This window comes from Marmota marmota, unplaced genomic scaffold, assembly GCF_001458135.2.
Source record: "Marmota marmota marmota unplaced genomic scaffold, marMar, whole genome shotgun sequence".
NCBI lineage: Eukaryota > Metazoa > Chordata > Mammalia > Rodentia > Sciuridae > Marmota > Marmota marmota.
This window is the reverse complement of record NW_025999842.1, coordinates 53,468,042-53,486,595: the sequence shown is the minus strand read 5'-3', so window position 1 is coordinate 53,486,595 and position 18,554 is coordinate 53,468,042. Positions and strand designations below refer to the sequence as shown.

The 18,554-nt window shown below is 33.6% G+C and overlaps 1 long non-coding RNA gene across 4 annotated transcripts; it reads left to right on the top strand.

The window, feature by feature from the left end:
- Positions 1 to 8,184: 8,184 nt before the first annotated feature.
- Positions 8,185 to 15,815, top strand: LOC107155672. Of its 4 annotated transcripts, XR_007345869.1 has the most exons (5): positions 8,185 to 8,489; positions 11,568 to 11,576; positions 11,975 to 12,063; positions 14,091 to 14,481; positions 15,677 to 15,815. It is a non-coding gene; the product is annotated as an uncharacterized LOC107155672 (long non-coding RNA). The 4 variants fall into 4 exon arrangements; XR_007345871.1 differs by lacking the exon at positions 11,568 to 11,576 and having other exon boundaries at positions 8,186 to 8,468; XR_001505235.2 differs by lacking the exon at positions 11,568 to 11,576 and having other exon boundaries at positions 8,186 to 8,489.
- Positions 15,816 to 18,554: the final 2,739 nt, after the last annotated feature.

The window sequence follows — 18,554 nt, the reverse complement described above, 5'->3', positions numbered from 1 at the left end:
TCTTGGATTATTTTGGCTCAAAAATGCATTTGTAATGTCTAAACCATAGACAGGATTAAGTTCTTATTTAAGTTATTAAGAACTTTTTTTGCTCAAGTAAAGTGTGTTGGCTATCTTGCCAAAGATTTGTTATGAAGAAAAGTTTGTTTTTTAAGGAATTAACTAGTTAACAAAGACATACATAACTGAGTACAGAATTGATTTATACTTTATTTATATAAGATCACTGTAATACAGCATACAACCATGATTTATTTTATGTATAATTTCCTGTTGTTATATTAGAGGTATCAATTTACTTATAGTGTTTATGGTACTGTGATATAAAAAAATATGCAGCTATGTTTTACTTTTAAAATATTCCAGATTTCTTAATATGCTTTAATGATACTCAAAAATATTACATAATAATAACTGCATCATTTTATTAACTCAAATTTAACTCCAAAATGTAAATTCATAAATAAAAATTATTGAATATTATCTTCTAGTGAGAAATTTAAACCATTTAATTATACTCTCCAAGTCTACCTTTATCAAGCCCTAATTATCTATGTAGGTAATTTGTATACGATATGATTATATACTTAGGTAATAAAGGTAAGGAAGGATTTTGTAAGATCAATTCAAGGGATAACAAAGAAAAAGATGACATAATAAAATTTAAAATTCTATTCATTAAAAAACCAAACACAGTGCCATAAACAAACTTATAAGTAAATATTTAATTTGATAGAAATAATTTTGACAAAAGGTGGCATTCCTTATTATAAAAGACTTTAAAAACCATTCAGATACTAATAAACAGGAACCTGGACAGACAGTTCTTAATTGGAAAAATGATAACTGAAATGAAGTCATTAAAAATTAATGAATAAATTTATTTAAAATTAGTGAACTCACTAATTAGAGAAAATTCAATAAAATCATAATGTTACCATTTCTAATCTCTACTATTCACAGAACAGACTTTAAATGTTGATGCTCAGTGCTCACTGAAGCAGGCAGGCATTCATTATTTGAGAGAACATAAATTTATATTAACTTTAGGAAAGCAAAATGACAATCACCTGAAAAACATCTGTAGTCTTTTAATCAACATTTATACTTCTAAAGATATAGTTAGAGATTGGTTTGTAGACACATATGCAAAGATGTTCATTGCAGTGTTATTTATAATAATGAAAACATCAGCAGTAATTAAAAGGTCCAATGATAGGGAAAAAAATTAGTTATTTATGATCCATCCATGTGATCAAATGCTGTAACACATTTATAAAGGCATTTCCAAAGCATCTTTAATGGCCTGGAAATTTATCATGATATACAGTTAAATGAAAATTTAGGACTCAAACTTATATTTGTATAATTATTAAAATAAATAAAGAAACATTAATTAAATAGGAATAAACTAAAACATTATTAAGCTTAAGGATAATTTTAATCTTTTCTTTATATTTTCCAAATACCCTATAATACAATTGTATTCTTAATTATAAAGTTTCTTTAATTTTTTAAAGATAGGACACTTTTGAAATTATTGAAGAAGCAAAAAAGTGATATAGCTAGAAAATAGAGACATAGATATGTTGATATTTTACATGAATATGCAAACATGTGCATACACCATCACAGTAAACAGTTACACTGAATCAAGTTTAAATAGCATTCTCCTATGTGTTCATCCTTGCTGTTATAAGCTAATTTGGTAGCTGAAGGTGTCAAATGAATGGCCATTACTTTTCTTGCTTGCATTAAATGAGTTTTCATGAAGCTTAACACAGATGTAATGTTACCCTGTCTACTGACTTTCTCCCCTCTCTTCATTGTTTTCTTCATCTTTTGATACCTCAAGTTCTTTGCAAGCAAGTAGAGGATAATCACAACTACTATGATCACTTCTCATCGAACTGGTACTGTTCCTAGGTTTATTGTAATTTTTATTTTAAACCTGTTTCAATTAGGCCACCTGTTTCTAATAGGCCACTGGTTGGCCCTGACAAGTGGTTTGTCTACCCAGGAGGCCCTGCACCCACTCTGGAAAGGGTCTCTGCCAGGCATGGTCACTCTCTCCAGGACTGCCTGGAAACATTGATTTCTGCTGCAAACAGCTACTTTGGTAAACCATTCTTGAGCCAAGGAACTCAAGGCATAAGGAACTATTGCAGCATATGTGTCTTCTTCTCTACCTGTAGTAGGGCTTGAGTTGCCAATATCACATATTTTGCATGTTCAAACTGTATAAAAGATAAATATGTTATAAAACAACATATACATGCAGTTAAGAAAAAGTCTTGGGCTGGGGTTGTGGCTCAGGGGCAGAGAGCTTGCCTCTCATATGTGAGGCTCTGGGTTAATTTTCAGCACCACATAAAAATAAATAAACAAAATAAAGATATTATGTCCAATTATAACTAAAAATATATTTTTTAAAAAAGAAAGAAAAAGTCTAGACCTTGGAATCTTTCAGGAACCAGCCACAAATCCCATAACTGCAAGAAAATGATGTAATTCCCATATTATGCATAGATGTGTCTTCTATCAGGAAAGAGGACACTTTCCACAACATATTTGCTAGGTTAAAAGTGGGACTATATACTGAAATTGAAGAAAAAATGTAAAATTTTACTTAGAACATGATATTTTATTAACTTGGTAACTGTTTTAATAATGATTTTTCCAAAAATATATAAAACAGTTATATTTGTTGAAACAGATAAAAAATTAATATCACTTGTTATTATGAACTTAAATAATTTTAAACTGAAGACTTTCTTATCAGCAGTTTACAATGAGATTACAATATAAACTCAAGTAGTTATGTAATTAATGCTACATCTTTTACTTGAATTCTCAGCAGTTACCTCGATTTATTTGTCTCACCTGATATCAGAACCTTCATCTTTGAGCAATGACTAGCATTGCTTCTTTTAATGCACTTTTTCCTAGTCTTCACAATGTCTGCTTAGGAAAAACTGCATGACTTCAGCATGTGTTTTTCCTTGAAATTCAAACATGGTAAGCATATTATTTATAATGGTACACAGCAAAAAGTAGAATTTTTAAAAAACTAAACAACTTTGCAACCAATAATTGCTTCCCCTTGATACACTTGAAGTGCTAATGGAAAAAAATCACTTTTTCTGACATTCTTATTTAAACATGTTTTCATTTTATATTAAAATTTATTAATTTTCTGCAAAGCTGAAAAATAATATATTTATTTGCAGAAAAATCCTTAAATTTAATCCTTAAATTTTAATTTCACAAGAGATTTTGTAACTCTGTCAAGATACACATTATTAAATTAATAGTGCAATAAAATAAGCTTACATTAAATATATAATTTAAATATAAACATAATTTTATTTTGGCAAGATATAACCTCTGGTTATAGTGAACGAATTTTGTTTATCTCTTCTAAACAGAAAAAATGTTAAAGTTTTCGTTGCCAAAAAATTTATTTTCATATATTCATGCAACTCCTCTCATTCGAAAGGAAACAGTCTCCAAGCCTGATTTCAGAACTGGATTTTTAAACAATGGAAAGACGATACTTAAGAAAAATATTAGCTCTAGTAGAGTTATGCTTATATTCTTTGGAGAAGAAAAATTTATTCATTAATTTTTTTAAAAAAAAGATAATATTTTACATTTAACTTTTAACAAAAATAAATAACAGATAAAAAAATTCTGTAATTCTCTTGGTTTTCAATCTAGATTAGAGGTTTAAATGTCCTCCAAACAGCTCGCTGTGTTGCATTGCCATCTAGCGGACGCCTGCAGCTACTACAGGGTGAAGAGCTCTCTCAGTGTTCAAGGAAACAAAGTTAAAGCTGAAGGACAATAAAGATCACCTCTAGACCAACCCAGGAATTTTTCAGCTATGAAAACTGGCAAAGAGAAAACATACATCTTAGAAATATTTCAAAAACAATGAAAATACATGTAGTCAATATAGTACATCATTGTTTATGGTAAATAGAAATGTAATTTAAGGAACAGAAAACAAATACTAATATAGAATATCACAGATTGTACACAGCTTTTGGTTATTTGGTATTTCTGCCTTTTCTTACATAAAAATTAGCATTATAAGGCTTAGGGTGTGGCTCAGTAATAGAGAACATGCTTATAATGCATGAGACTCCAGGTTCAATCCCCAGCAAAAACAACAACAAAAAATCAGCATTATACTATACTATAAGGCCTGATGTTGTCTTCCTTTTTGCTCTTTCTGCACACACACACAGGCGCACATATACACACACACATGTGTTTATATTTGCAAAAAGTGATACAAGACAGTTAAACAAAAATGTGTTTGAATTTGATTTACTATAGGGTGAGAAAAATAATATGGAGAAGGAATAGAAATAGAAGCAAGACTTCTCTAAATAATTTGTTAGATAAGATTCTGAAGTCTTATAAGTGTTTTACATTTTTTTTAAAAAATGAAATTAATAAAAAAGAAATCTGGCAAATAAAAATAAAATGAAATTAATCAACTTAATAAAATACTAAGTTGGTGGCATAATCATTCAGAAGGAATTATATCAGTTTACCTTCAAAGCATGTTCTTGGTAAATTCTTCACAGAATACATTCTTTGGACAAAAGGAGCTGCAATATTGTTTTAACTTAATTGAGTGCCCTTATTTGATATTGGTAGATTTAAATCAGTCTTTTCATAAGATAAAGCAAATAAATAATTTTTTTTATGTTGCTAGAAACTAACATTTTTCCATGTAAGAGAAAGGAGGAGACAAGAAAAAAAGTTAAGTAAAAATCCTGTAGAGTTAGTGTGAATTTAAAATATTACTATGAAATATGAAAATATATTTTTATTTTAAAAGATATGTATTTCTAAAAAATGTGTATTTCTTAGTTTTTTCAACTGAAATGTTTAGAAACAATGACAGTCTAATGACAATGGGCTCCTGTGTCACCTAAATATGTCTCTAAAAACCATTTCCCATTCAAAAGAACTAAGGTCCCTTGGAGATATGGCTGATCCTAGATTAAGGGCAAATTTTATGCCATAAAACAAGGAAATACCAACAGAACCCAGAAATCCACTTGAAGGATGTCCTATTGTCAAATGATGTGACATTTGTGCTTGTAAATAGAATAATGGCTGAAACTGGTTGGAAAAACATTGAAAATATAAAAACCCATATGCTCCGAATGATACTTTAAAAAAAGAGAAAACAAACAAACAAAAATGTCTCTTGTCACTATTGAGGGAAGCCATGTAGCAACTCTACTCTCAACATTGACAACATGAAAAAGGAAGTGTCTATCCTGCTTTTCTTATATGAACTATATTTCAATGTAACCAAATAATCCCAACTTATAAGGAAAAGTTTTTATAAATCATTATAACAGAATAGTCACCAATATTAAATCTAGAAAGAATGATCAAATTCCCAGTAAAATAATCCCTTCAGACAACAGTTCACAAACGCTGACACCATTAGGTGAGGTTGATAGATACTGGCTATCTGTAGCCTGTTAAGCTCCATGGTGTGTCCTTATAGTTACAGTGGGAGGGAGGATGCTGTTTTGCAATAAAGAGATCAGGCTGTCACCTGAACCCTGTCACCAATTTTAGGATTGCTAAAAATGAGGTGTTGAGTGCTTCATGATGTCATGCAAAATATGTTCACAGAACTTATTTTTACCAAAAACTGACCTTGGGTTTCATCAAGTTCCTAGTGCTAATTTCCAATTTGTGTGCAAGACGGGAGCAAATAATGTTGGTTAAATAATGTTGACACCATGAGGAAGTAACCAGACAAATCCAGAATGCCAGGTAATCTGTAAAACCATTATTCCTGTTTTTTTTTCCAATAAATCAATGGAAAATAAGAATAAAAGAGAAGGGCTTCTTACAGATGTAAAAAGGATGCGTGGGCATAACAACTGAATATAACACATAAGTCTTTTTTTTTTTGGATATTAATTTGGGAAAAAGAAATAATCTTTTTTAAAAGATATTTGTTAAATCTTTAAAAAAGATATTTATTAAACAATTAAGGAATTTTGAATATTTGCTAAGTATTAGATGACAGATATTAATACATTATGATTATTATTTATGTATGGCAATAGTAACTGGTTTTATGTTGCTTTTTTTAGGGAATCATTAAAATACTAAGTACAAAATTCCATTATGCCTGGAATTTGCTTTAAAATATGTCAGCAAAAAATTGAGAAGAATAGATTATATAAGATGGCAAAATATTGATTGAAATCAAAGGGCAGACATATGGAGTCTTATTACACTGTGTCTCTCCATTTGTATATGCTTAAAATAAAGAGTATTTAAAGAAAATATAAAAATTTATGTGATGTTTTTTAAAATGCTGTTGCTAGGGTAAAGAATTTTGGTGTTTTAATTCCTTAAGGTAAAAAGATATAAGAAAATAAAATGAGGACTCACTCTACTTGTTTCTCTTCTATATTTTTAGCAGTTCTCTAAAACGAGAGTTTTTAAAGAGGAAATTTCACAGATCATAAGCATTTCCTTCTCACAGTCTTAACTGCTTTGTCTCTTAGGTACTGCCTGCCTCAAAGAAGCTTAAACATGGCATCACAAAAGAGAATCCTGGCTCTCCCTGGCCCCTGAATGCACACCCCAAATGGCCAAGCCTACATGATAGTCCCGCTCTGCCCCCAATCCTGATGCATTGGTAGAAACTTCTCTAAGGGCTCTCCTCTCCCAGCCAGGATGGCCAACTCTCCTCACTGCCCTTTAATTTCTTGCGTACTCTTCCTCCATAGCACTTGACACATGATCTTAAATGTGACTGATTAGGTCCTCAGACTTCAATTCCCTTAGGGCAGGGACTTTCCTTCCAGTGCCTAAGAACTTTCCACAAATAACACATTCTCTGTATCTCCTAAATCCATGCATGCTGTTGTACTATCCTCTTTATGTCTTGCTGACCTAGGTAGAAGACTTTCACTACCTAAACCCTCCTCCTTCATTCCTTTACTAAGATTTGGAGATTCTATCTTGTTTTTGAGACTGCTTTCTTATAATAATTATGGCCAATTTTATTGATCCAAAGACACTATAGTAATCTCCCTTATCCATACTTTTACCTCCTGTGGCTTCTTTTTACCAACAGTCCAACTGCAATCCAAAAATATTAAATGGAAAATTCTGAAAAAAAAATCATGTCTTAAAAAGTACACCCTTGAGATGCCCAGTGAAATCTTGCATGATTTGAGGGTTTGGGCATCCACTGGGATCTTGGAATATATCTCAATAGCTAAAGGGGACAACTTTAATTGTCTGTCAGGGTTTTTAAGGCTCCACATCAAACCAAGGGGTTCCTGCCTGAAGTTTGTCCAATTTTTATATAAGAGAAGCTTATGATCACCTGGTCTAGGGATTAGAGCAGTAACACATCAAAATAGTTTTAGTTTATAGGAAAGTGAAGTAATCACACAATTTGTATGAATTTCAGTTTTCTTGAAGCTTTTAAAAAACACTTTTATTCAGATAGGTCACATACCATAAAATTCCAACATTTAAAGTGTATTTTTAAAATGTTTTTGAATGTATTCACACATTTGCTCAACCATCTCCATAATCTAACCTCACAACATTTTTATCACCTACCTCCCCAAATCCTACCATTGGTCATCACTTCTTATCTCCCACTCTTGGTGCTACATTCCCACTAATCTATTTTACCTTATAAATTTCTTATTCTAGACTTTTTATATAAACAAAATCTTATAATATGTGGGGTTTTTTTATGACTGGCTTCTTTCATGTAAGAATGACTTCAGGGTTTATCCATGTTATAACATCTATCAATACTTCATCCCTTTTATTGTCAAAAACTACTTCACTATTAAAAAAAATATCATGTTTTGTTCATTCATTTGTAGGGGAAGAATATATTTTTCTTCAATCCCCTATAGGTTCTTGGTCGGAATTGTGAGAAATAGAAAAGTCCTGTGGTCCATTTCCAGAATACACTATTTAGCCTTAAATGTAAAATTGGGATGTAAGATTCAATTATAGCCATTTTAACGATAGTATTTCTTTTGCCAAACCCAATTTTAAAATTAGCCAATCGCATAGATTGTAACTCCAGTTCCTCCTATGAGAGCAAAGGGTAATGCCTGCACTGGGGATAAAAACAGGCAGACTGTCTGCCCAGGCCTGCTTTCTTGCCAGATTGTTTTTTTCCTGTAGCATGCCCCTTGTGCAGCTTGCCTTGTGGATTAATTTTTGAGCATGTTCCTGATTTATTGCGGCAACTGGATATTTCTAACAGGCAATAATCTTGGGGGCTTGTCTGGAAAACTACACCACCCAGGGGGTCATGGAGACATATCCCACTGCCTTTTTGTGGTGGCCTCAAAGTGATGGGGGGAAACCTGCAACTGCTGAAGCCAATAACAGACTCAAAACCAAGTTGATGGGCAATGCTGCAAAGAGCCCAAGTAAGCAGAGCAGTCAACCAGGTAATTCTGTGAACGGACCAAAGTAGGAAAATCTATTCTCAAAAAAGAAGTACTTCCTTGGTGGTTGAGACATCCCTGAGGTTGTCTGAGGGTGAGTAAGACATAGTGCAAGAAATCTCCATAACGGGAGTTGAGCCTCCACATTAAAAACTCAAGTCTAGAGAAAGAGGATGTCGGCCAGGGAAAAGACACCAAAATTCCCCCAGAGAGCCTTCTTGGGTCTTGTGTTAAAATATTGGAAAGATAGTCCTAGGGAGGGGGTGGGGCAAAAATGATAAAAATACTGTTGTTTCATTTGGACTCAGGAACCTATTTTAAAGCCTTCAGTAGTTTGGCCAAAGATTGGGCAGAAGCAGGTTGCAAATTTCTATTATTGAGAGAATATGTAAATGATAAAATGTCTGGTAGCCAGGCAGAGATAGATTATGTTCTTTGTAGTCCTCTTTCCTCTTAAATTTACTAAAAATGAGGACAAAACTAGAAAGACTTGAAAGGAAGAATCAAATGAATGGGATCCCTTAACTTGTCTTCCCCCAGGAAGGTTTCAGAAGAGGGCGGAGAGAAACCAGAGCCCAAACAGGGACTTCTACCTCTCCCCAGCGCCTTGAATCCTTCCTTGCCTAGACAATTGAAAAAAAAAAAAAATTAGAACAATGCAAACAGGATACTCAAAGTTCCCCTTTCCCCAGGGAGAGAAAAAAATCTGGTTCCTTTCCTTCCTCTATCCACCCTGTTTCCTTAATGTGAGGCTCCGAGGGGGAGAAATTGTGTTTATACTTTAACTAGCTCTGATTTGAAAAAAAAAAAAAAAAAACTTAAATGGGAACTACAGTATGTGTTGGGAGACCACATGAGGTTCCAGACCAATTAAACCAATTCCTCAACCCCCAACTTTACGCCCAGATCAAGCTTATGTCCATATTGAATAATATTGAAGGAATGAGGAATAGATTCCCAAAGAAGCATCGGCAGCTTGAGGATGTGAACATTCAGCCTGATCTGAGGTTCTTCCTACCTGCTGCTGTAAAATTCCCAAATCAAGAGCCCCTCTGAGATAATAATTATTAAATACATAGGGGACACGTGAGAGATCTTAGAGATTTAATTGTAAAGGGAACAAGGAAGGCAGTCCCTCTATCCCAAAACATAGGCAAGGCTTTTGATATAAAACAAGGAAGAAATGAAGGGCCAACAGAATTTTAAATAGATTGAAGGAAGAGATGAGAAAATATTCTGGATTATATGTTGATGACCACTTAGGGCAAAAAATGTTAAAGCTACATTTTGTGACTAATGGTTGGCCTGATACTGCAAGAAAAGTACAGAAATTAGAAAATTGGCAGGATACAAGTTTAGAGAAATTATTGAGGGAAGCTCAAAAAGTTTATGCAAAAAGGGATGAAGAGAAAAGAGACATAAGGCTAAAAAATTATGCTCTCCATTATAGAATAAGTAACCAAAGAAAAACAGGTCCTAAAAACCAGGTAAAGAAAGAACCCCACTCAAGATACCATAAGAAACAACAGACCAAAGGACCACGGGAGGAAAAAGGAGAAAATAAATGCTATAACTAGAGAAATGGAAAGATCCTTACATGGAGACAAGTCTCCATTTCCTTGAGAACTTTTTCCTGAGGAACTCATGGAACCTCACATTCTTTAAATATCTGGACTACTCTAATCTGATCCAAAAGTGCACTGTGACTGGATAGATGTTCCATATTCTCCTTTCCACAAGTAATTACGGCTATATCGTTTCTTTCTTTCTTTCTCTCTCTCTCTTTCTTTCTTTTCTTTCAGAACATCAGTCTTCTCTGAGTTCATTGTTATTATGGTGAATTTACATTTGGACCTGTACACCTAAATGAATATTGCATTCCAATTAGTCTTGTTTTGTCTAAATGGAATTTTTAGCCTTCTGTTTTTCCTGCTGTCTTTTATTCAATTATTCAATTATTCAAGGAAAAGTTATAAAATCTTTATTCCCTGTAGGTTTTTATGTATATTTGTGCACACTCTTGTATTGTATGCCTACATATGTGTTTTTGTCTATTTATCATTTACATGGTACCAAAATTGGTGTATAAGTAAATGAGAGTTCATACATTTTTTAAAAAAATGGATTCAAATGACTTTTGTAACTGTGAGATGTATTCATTTTCTCCACGTGTACAAGTCTTTTAAAATATAAATCTTTAAGAAAAAATTTAATTTAAATTGGTTAAATAGATAAAGAGTAAAGATGTCTTTTAAACTATTAACCCACAAGCTTTTCTAGCTGACCAGCCAATCATGAAAATTTAGTTTCTATAAATGTCAAGTGCAATTTCCATTGTTCTTAAGGATTTTTCTTTGTAGGAATAACTGACTTAAAGTGTTAACTAGACTTATATGATACCCTGGTTTTCATGGGCAACCTAAATTAAAAATGTGTAAATAAGTTTTGATATAAATGTGATTAGTCTTCATAAATGTGTTTGTTAGAAAAGACATCTGATTATTTTGCAAAGTTAAAAATAACAGCAACTGCTAAATATAAATTCAAGTATTCTTGGCCTCTTGAAAACTATAAGACAATATATTGGATCTATTAGATGTGTTTTTATAAGTTGTGTGTAAATGGGATAACAGTTTAAGACTGCATTGTTTCTGGGTTTTCACTGAAAGTAAGGTTTCTAAGAGTTAAAATTTTAATAGGTATAATTCTTTAGGCAAAGAGTAAAAGTGTTTCAGTTGTGTTTTAAGTACTGTGAAACAAAGTATTTCACCTTATTTAAAAGGAGAAATTTGTTTAAACTCAGGAATTTTCTAAGGATTGTTTCAGAATATAAATTTAATAAAAGATTTGAAACTAGAAACAGATATAAGAAAGTTATATTTATGGAAATATATTTTAGTATGGAAAATCAGAAGGAATGGTAAAGAATACTCCTATGCTAATATCCAAGATATAAGAGGGCAAGAGTAGGGCTGTAAACAAGTTGTAGAATGTTAAAGTTCCAAAAGGTTTATGGAAGGTCAATATCAAAGTGTTCATGTATGTGATTAAGTTGGCTACAATCAGCACAATCAGCTAAAGTTATTCAAGGTGTTTTTTTTTAATAAGTTTACTTTTAATGTGCTAATTCTCTGTTTAGAAACAAGGGCTCCTTAAAACATCAATCTGCTCTTATCTATCAAAATAATTTCTTCTATCTGTTAGGTTTTATTATTTAGGGAAATTAAGTCTTAAATGCATTAGCATTTATACCTGTTTTAAAGTTTTTCAAGTGATTGCTTTGTAACTGGTTAAATAAACAACTGTTATTTTAGGTTATTACAATATAGTTGACATCTTAAATATGTGTGAGCAGATACATATACATCTGAGAACTGTTTGAGCCTTGTTTAAGTGTTAATGTACAATTTTGTAAAATTAAAGTCTATGTAGGTTTATTGGCAAAGTAATTAATAAGTACTCTCTTTTATACATTGTATCTGACATAGGAAGGCCACACTGTCATATGAAGACCTGGCTTATATCCATTTGCTTTGACTAAGTCTATTTCTGATCATCAACACTGTTTCCTAACCATGTAAGAGATTTAAAGTTATACTTTGATTTTTGTCAGTGTTGCTAACATATGCAGGCCTCTGATTATAGTTACCCTAAATAATATATTCTAATTTCCTTTGAAAGTTAAACTTAGTTAATATCAGGACATCAATGTAACTGTGAGATGTTTTCATTTTCTCCAAGTGAACAGTCTTTTAAAATATAAAACTTAGGAGAGCAATTTATCAAACTGATATTCTTCAAACTAAAGCTGTGTGTAGTGATAGTCTCTTTCAGACTTACACAAAAATAACAAATTAAGTTGGGAATTTATTTATGTCATTAACATTTTGTAATTGCATAAAAATAACCTGTCATTCATAAGCAATATATAAAGATCTTGTGCTACTATGTACACTGGGATGGTAATATAAAAATATTTTTGAAAGGTAATCAGAAAAGCCTGATTTACTTAAAGGTTAATAATGTGGAACATAAAAACATTTTGCCACTTTTTTCAAAAAAGGAACATTAAAAGCTCTCTTTGCTTTTGTTTGATTCATTTTTCACATGTAATGTATTATATAAACTTATACTCTCATAGACTCAGGAAACAATATATGAAAATTTTGTAAAATGACATTTACTACGAAAGAGGCAAAGATCAACTTCAGAACAAAAACACTTTACCTAAGATTAATCAAGAGCCTTTCCTCACCTAATATAAGGCTCTGCCTCTCACCTTATTGCATGTTAGGATGGCACCAAAGTAGGATAGACTTAAGGCCATTTAAAGTTATGCTCAAAGGATAGATTTTTGTTGCAAAGATTCCTGTGATCTCAATAAAAAATTGGAGATATAGTACAAAACTTAAAACTTAAGTAAAGGTTTGGATGAATTATAAAATGTATTTAAGGTTGTAAAAGAGTTTCAAAAGAAAGTAAAATTTATAAAGGATTTTGTATGTGATTGAGTTGATAAATTTATGGGTCTTTGTGGAGGCAAAATAGATAACAAAGATATATTAGCAATGTTATAGAAATCATGTTTCTTGGTTTGTAGCTATTATACAAACTGAATATGTTTTTGCTCTTGTTAACTTCATTTTATATTTTCCTGTAAGATTTTGTAACTGTTGCCTGTTAGTGTTTTGTAAAAGTACTTCCTCTAAGAGAACAACTTGATTTAATTTGAGATAATAAGCCATCACCTATAGGACAGACAGGATATAAACCTTACTTCTGGTGCTAATATTGACCCCAATTAAATGGAAGGAGTAACTATAAAATTATAAACATTGAAGTTAAAACCCAGTAGTTTGACTTCAATACTGGTGAATCTTACCTGCTGGCTGTTCAAAATTTGGAGACCAAAGTCAAGGAAGAAAAAGGGCCAAGGAAAAAGCAGCAATATTTTTTGGCCCGTGCCCTCTAAGGTCAACCAAGATTGAGGGAATAGTATGACCTTTCTCTGGGCTTGCATATCCCATGATTCCCCTGACCTCCTGATCAGATGGATCATAAGTATCCTAGGCAACAGAAGCCAACCAGTGCACATTCTGCAAAGAGCAGGGTCATGGGAGAAGGAAATGTCCCTGATGCTTCCAAGGGAAGTTATATGTAGTCAGCAAGATTCCGACCCATCCTGGCAGATGGCACAACTGATAGAAGGCGGCGAAAGGAGCCAAGAGGCTTCTCACAATTCCCAAGAGTGATAGCCAATAGATATCAGCTGGCTCTTACAACACATAGGAAAAAGTCAGTGTTGACCAACTTGATTTTAAACACCTGGCAGGAGAGTACAACCAAAGCACAGCCATACACGTCTTTCCTTTTAAAAGAAAAGACAGTGGTTCTCTTACGTAACTTGAGGCGTACATTTAGATCAGTCCTCCCAAAAGTAGGTAAAGTTGGGAGGTTATAAAGGGAAGGTTTTTATACAGGAGTGTCTGATATTTAGCACAAAAACTCTGTGTCACAAGTTTGTTCTGAGTCAATTTAAGACCTCTCTGTGTTTCTTTCTTTCTCTTCTTTTTGCTGGTATGATCATCATGACCTGCTGCTCAGACTCCTCCTCTGGGGTTGGCATTTCATCACTTCCCACCTGGCAACTTGATTTTAAACCTGGAAAGAAGACAAGCCTCAATTGAGCTGGAAAGAACCTTACCAAGTGCCCCTGATCACCAGGACAGCTATCTGAACTGCTAAAAAGGGGAGAACTCATTACCATCAGCGTTTTCTACTTCAGAAAGTTACTATGGCTAGGAAGAATGGCAATATGGGGGGCTGGGGATGTGGCTCAAGTGGTAACGCACTCGCCTGGCATGCGTGCGGCCTGGGTTCGATCCTCAGCACCACATACAAACAAAGATGTTGTGTCTGCCGAAAACTAAGAAAAAAAAAAAAAGAATGGCAATATGAAAGGTTAGAAGAACAAAAATGACAATGAGACTGAAAGGTATTTAAAAAAAGTGGCGGGGGGGGAATGCTTGGGGGAAATAGAAAGTCTGGTGGTCTGTTTTCAGAATATAATACTTAGCCTTAAATGTAAAATTGGGGTAAGATCCAATCATAGCCTTAACTTTAGTGCTTCCTACAGCCTCCCCAATTTTAAAATTAGCCAATTGTGTAGATTGTAACCCAGAGCTCCTCCTATCAGAGCAAGCAGCAGTGCTGCATTAGGGTTAAAAAACCAGTGGACTGTCGACCCAGGTGTGCTTTCTTTCCAGACTTTGTTCAATAGCACACCCTTCTGCAGAAGTAGAGTTTGCCTGGCTGAGTAACTTTTGAGCATATGCAAGATTTCTTGCAGCACCCCAATATTTCTAACAGATTAAGCCCCTATAACAAAAGATAGATTAACAAAGTCCCTTATCAGGTAGGTGATTTGCAAATATTTTCTCCCATTTCATGGGTTGTCTTTTTACTGTTATGGAGACATCATTTGTGATACAAAACTTTTTAATTTTGACACAACTCAGTTAATTATTTTTTCTTTTGTTGCTGTACTTTTGCTGTTAAGAAATCACTGATTATCAAAGGCCATAAAATTAGTCCTATGTTTTTTAATGAGGTTTATAGTTTCAGCTCTTTAATTTAGGTCCATAGTCCATTTCAAGTTAGTGTTTGAATATGGCTTGAAGTAAAGATCCAATTTATCCTCTTGCATAGGTGGGTTGATATTCATATCACATATCATAGCACCATATTTGGAAGTATTCTTTTCTTATTAAATTGTCTTGGCAGTCTTGTTTAAAATCAATTGACCATAAATGAATAAACTTATTGTTTGTAAGCCTCTTTATTGAAGTATGATTGGCATATAAAATGCTTTATATTTTAACTTATATAACTTGATGAGTTTGGAGATAAGTATATATGACCTCCAAAACCACCCATTCTCTTTAGTGTGTGTGAATGTGTGTATGTGTGTGTGTGTGTGTGTGTGTGTGTGAGAGAGAGAGAGAGAAAGAGAGACAGAGAGAGAAACAATTAACACAAGATCTACACTGGCATTCAGTTTTTAAGTATACAGTACTATATTATTAATTAAAGGCAGTATGTTATACTCCAGATGTCTAGGGATTATTCATTTTGCGTAAATGAAATTTAGTAACCTTTTCTTATTATTTCCCTTTTTCTCCTCACCATAGCCTCTGGAAACCACCCTTTTCCTCTCTGCTTTTATGAGTTTGAGTATTTTGAATTCATCATAAACATGAGATCACATTGCTAATTGTAAACCACCTGAAAAAGAAAGATACAATAAAGAAAATTAAATTTAAAAAATAAGTGGGATCATGTAGTATTTGTGTTTGGATTATTTCACTCAGCATAACGTCCTCTAGTTTTATCCCAGTTGTCCCAAATGGCAGGTTCTTCTTCCTTGATGGAACAGCACCCCATTTTATGTATGCATCACACTTTTTTTACCCAATCAACTTTAATGGACATTTAGGTTTCTTCCCTGTTTTGACTGTAGTAAATAACACTGCAATACCTGGGGTGCAGATGTCTGTTTGAGATACTGATTTCAATTCCTGTGGCTATAGACCCAGAGGTGAAATGGCTGGATCACTGGGTAGTTCTATTTTTACTCTTTTGAGGAGCCTCCCTGCTGTTCTCTGCTTAGAGTTCTGTTTCTGGACTGCTAGTTGTATTCCATCAATCCACGTGTCTTTCCTCATGCTAGCAAAACAGTGTCTTGGCCACCGACATTTTGTAATGAATTTTAAAGTGTGAGTCCTCCAACTTTGCTCTTTTTCAAGATTGTTTTGTCTATTTTGAAAATCCCTTGCATTTCCATGAATAGGGCAATTGCCAAATGAATTTTAAAACTCCATATATTTTGCTCTTCTGGAATGTTGTTATTTATGTGTTGCTCCTTGTTATAACTTCCAACTCCTTTTCTTTTAACTCATGATTTCCTTTTTTTAATTTTTGATTCATTTTTTATTTGTTCTTTTTAGTTATACATGACAATAGAATGTATTTTGACATATCATACATACATAGAGTATAATTTCCCATTCTTGTGGTTGTACATGTTGTGAAGTTACAACAGTCATGAATTCATATAGGAACATAAGAATTCATTCTACTGTCTTTCGCATTTCTATCCTCCCCTTCCGCCCATCACCCCCTGCCCTGTCTAATCTGGTGAACCTCCCTTTCTCTGCCTATTGTGAGTCAGCATCCATGTATCAGAGAGAACATTCAGCATTTGTTTTTTGGGGGATTGGCTTACTTCACCTAGCATGATAGCCTTCATTTCCATCCATTTACTGGCAAATGCCACAATTTCATTCTCCTTTATGGCTGAGTAATATTCTATTGTGTATATGTACACATTATCCATTCACCTATTGAAGGTTGGTTGGTTCCATACCTTAGCTATTGTGAATTGAACTGCTATGAGCATTGATGTGGCTGCATCACTATAATATGCTGATTTTAAGTCCTTTGGGGGATATGCCAAAGAGTGGGATAACTAAGTCAAATAGTGGTTCCATTCCAAGTTTTCTGAGTAATCTCCATACTGCCTTCCAGAGTGGTTGCACCAATTTGCAGTGCCATTGGCAATGTAAGAGTGTAACTTTTCTCCACATCCTGAACATTTATTGTTACTTGTATTTTTGATAATTGCCATTCTAAATGATGTGAGATGAAATCTCAGAGTAGTTTTTTTTTCCTCCGTAGCTTTATTGAGGTAAAATTGAAGTGCAATAAAATGCACATATTTTGAAGAATGCAATTTGATTAGTTTTGACATGTGTGTAACCAATACAATCAATATAAAAGCATTTCCATTACTTTTTAAAAAAATTTAAAATCATGCAGACTGTGTTTCCTGCATGATTTATTACATTAGAAATCAATCACCTTAAGATATATAGAACCCTACCCTCCACTAAATGGCACACTTATAAATATCTCAAGGTCAAGGAGGAAAGCACAATAAAAGTAAATAAAAAGCACTTTGAACTAAGTGATAATAAAAGTTTAAAATATCAGGATCTCTGGGATAAACATTTATAACTTAAAGTACTTGTATCAGAGAGAAGCTACAATAACAATCAAATCATTTTCAAATTATGTATAGGAAGGAAAAAATAAGAGTAAGAGCAGAAATATATGAAATAGAGAAATAATACAGCTAAAATTTGATAAAAATCAAACAAGTCTAATCAAGAAAAAAAGAACAAAAAAATTAATACCATTGGAAAAGGTTTTGCTTAGGTGGGCTCCAGGCTCTTTACTGAATGCCAATTGGTCTGGAGATTTTAAATCAACACACCTCCAGCACCAAATACGTGCTGGTCCATGCTGGAAAGCCATGCACCAGGGATCTCCCCTAGGTTCCACTCATATGGTAGGGGGACCCAATTCTTAGTTCCATATATTACCTTCGGGCCTCACATTTCCTGGTCTTGGGTTCAGTCTCCAATCTTTCCGAACCCTGTCCTTCTAAGTTTCTGGCTAGATACATCTCTCCCCAACGATCTGCAAGTCATTGTATTAGAGCTGAGATGGATAGAGCCAGGTAGGTTGTCCCTGTGTAAACCACTCTCCACATTTGATTTTCCTCCTTGTCACTTAAGCACACTACATGCTGTGCAGTTATGTATTTACTGGACCTTTATTTCAGGCCAATCTAAGGTTTGCCACAAATTGGCTTCCTCAGCTGCCAGTTCCCATGCAGTGACTGCAAAATGGTTTCTTCCTTTGTCTTCTGCATGCTACCTGGAGAAATGGTGTTCTCTTTCCCCACACATGTATATTGTGCAGTGCATCTTTCAGGTTTGCTGGGCAATGTCCTTGATCTCTAAATACTTCATATCCAAATACACCTAGGGCCTCCCCAAAATATGGGTTCCTTTAATTTCCTTATCCCTCCACTATGCTCATGGAGGGACCACTCCAGCCCAGCTGCAGCAGCAGCTGTGTCACTGGGGATTTCTTCCTTATTTTATTATACTAACTTCCTGAGTCCCCAGTCTGATTTGAATTTCCAGTTTTAAATTCCAGCAA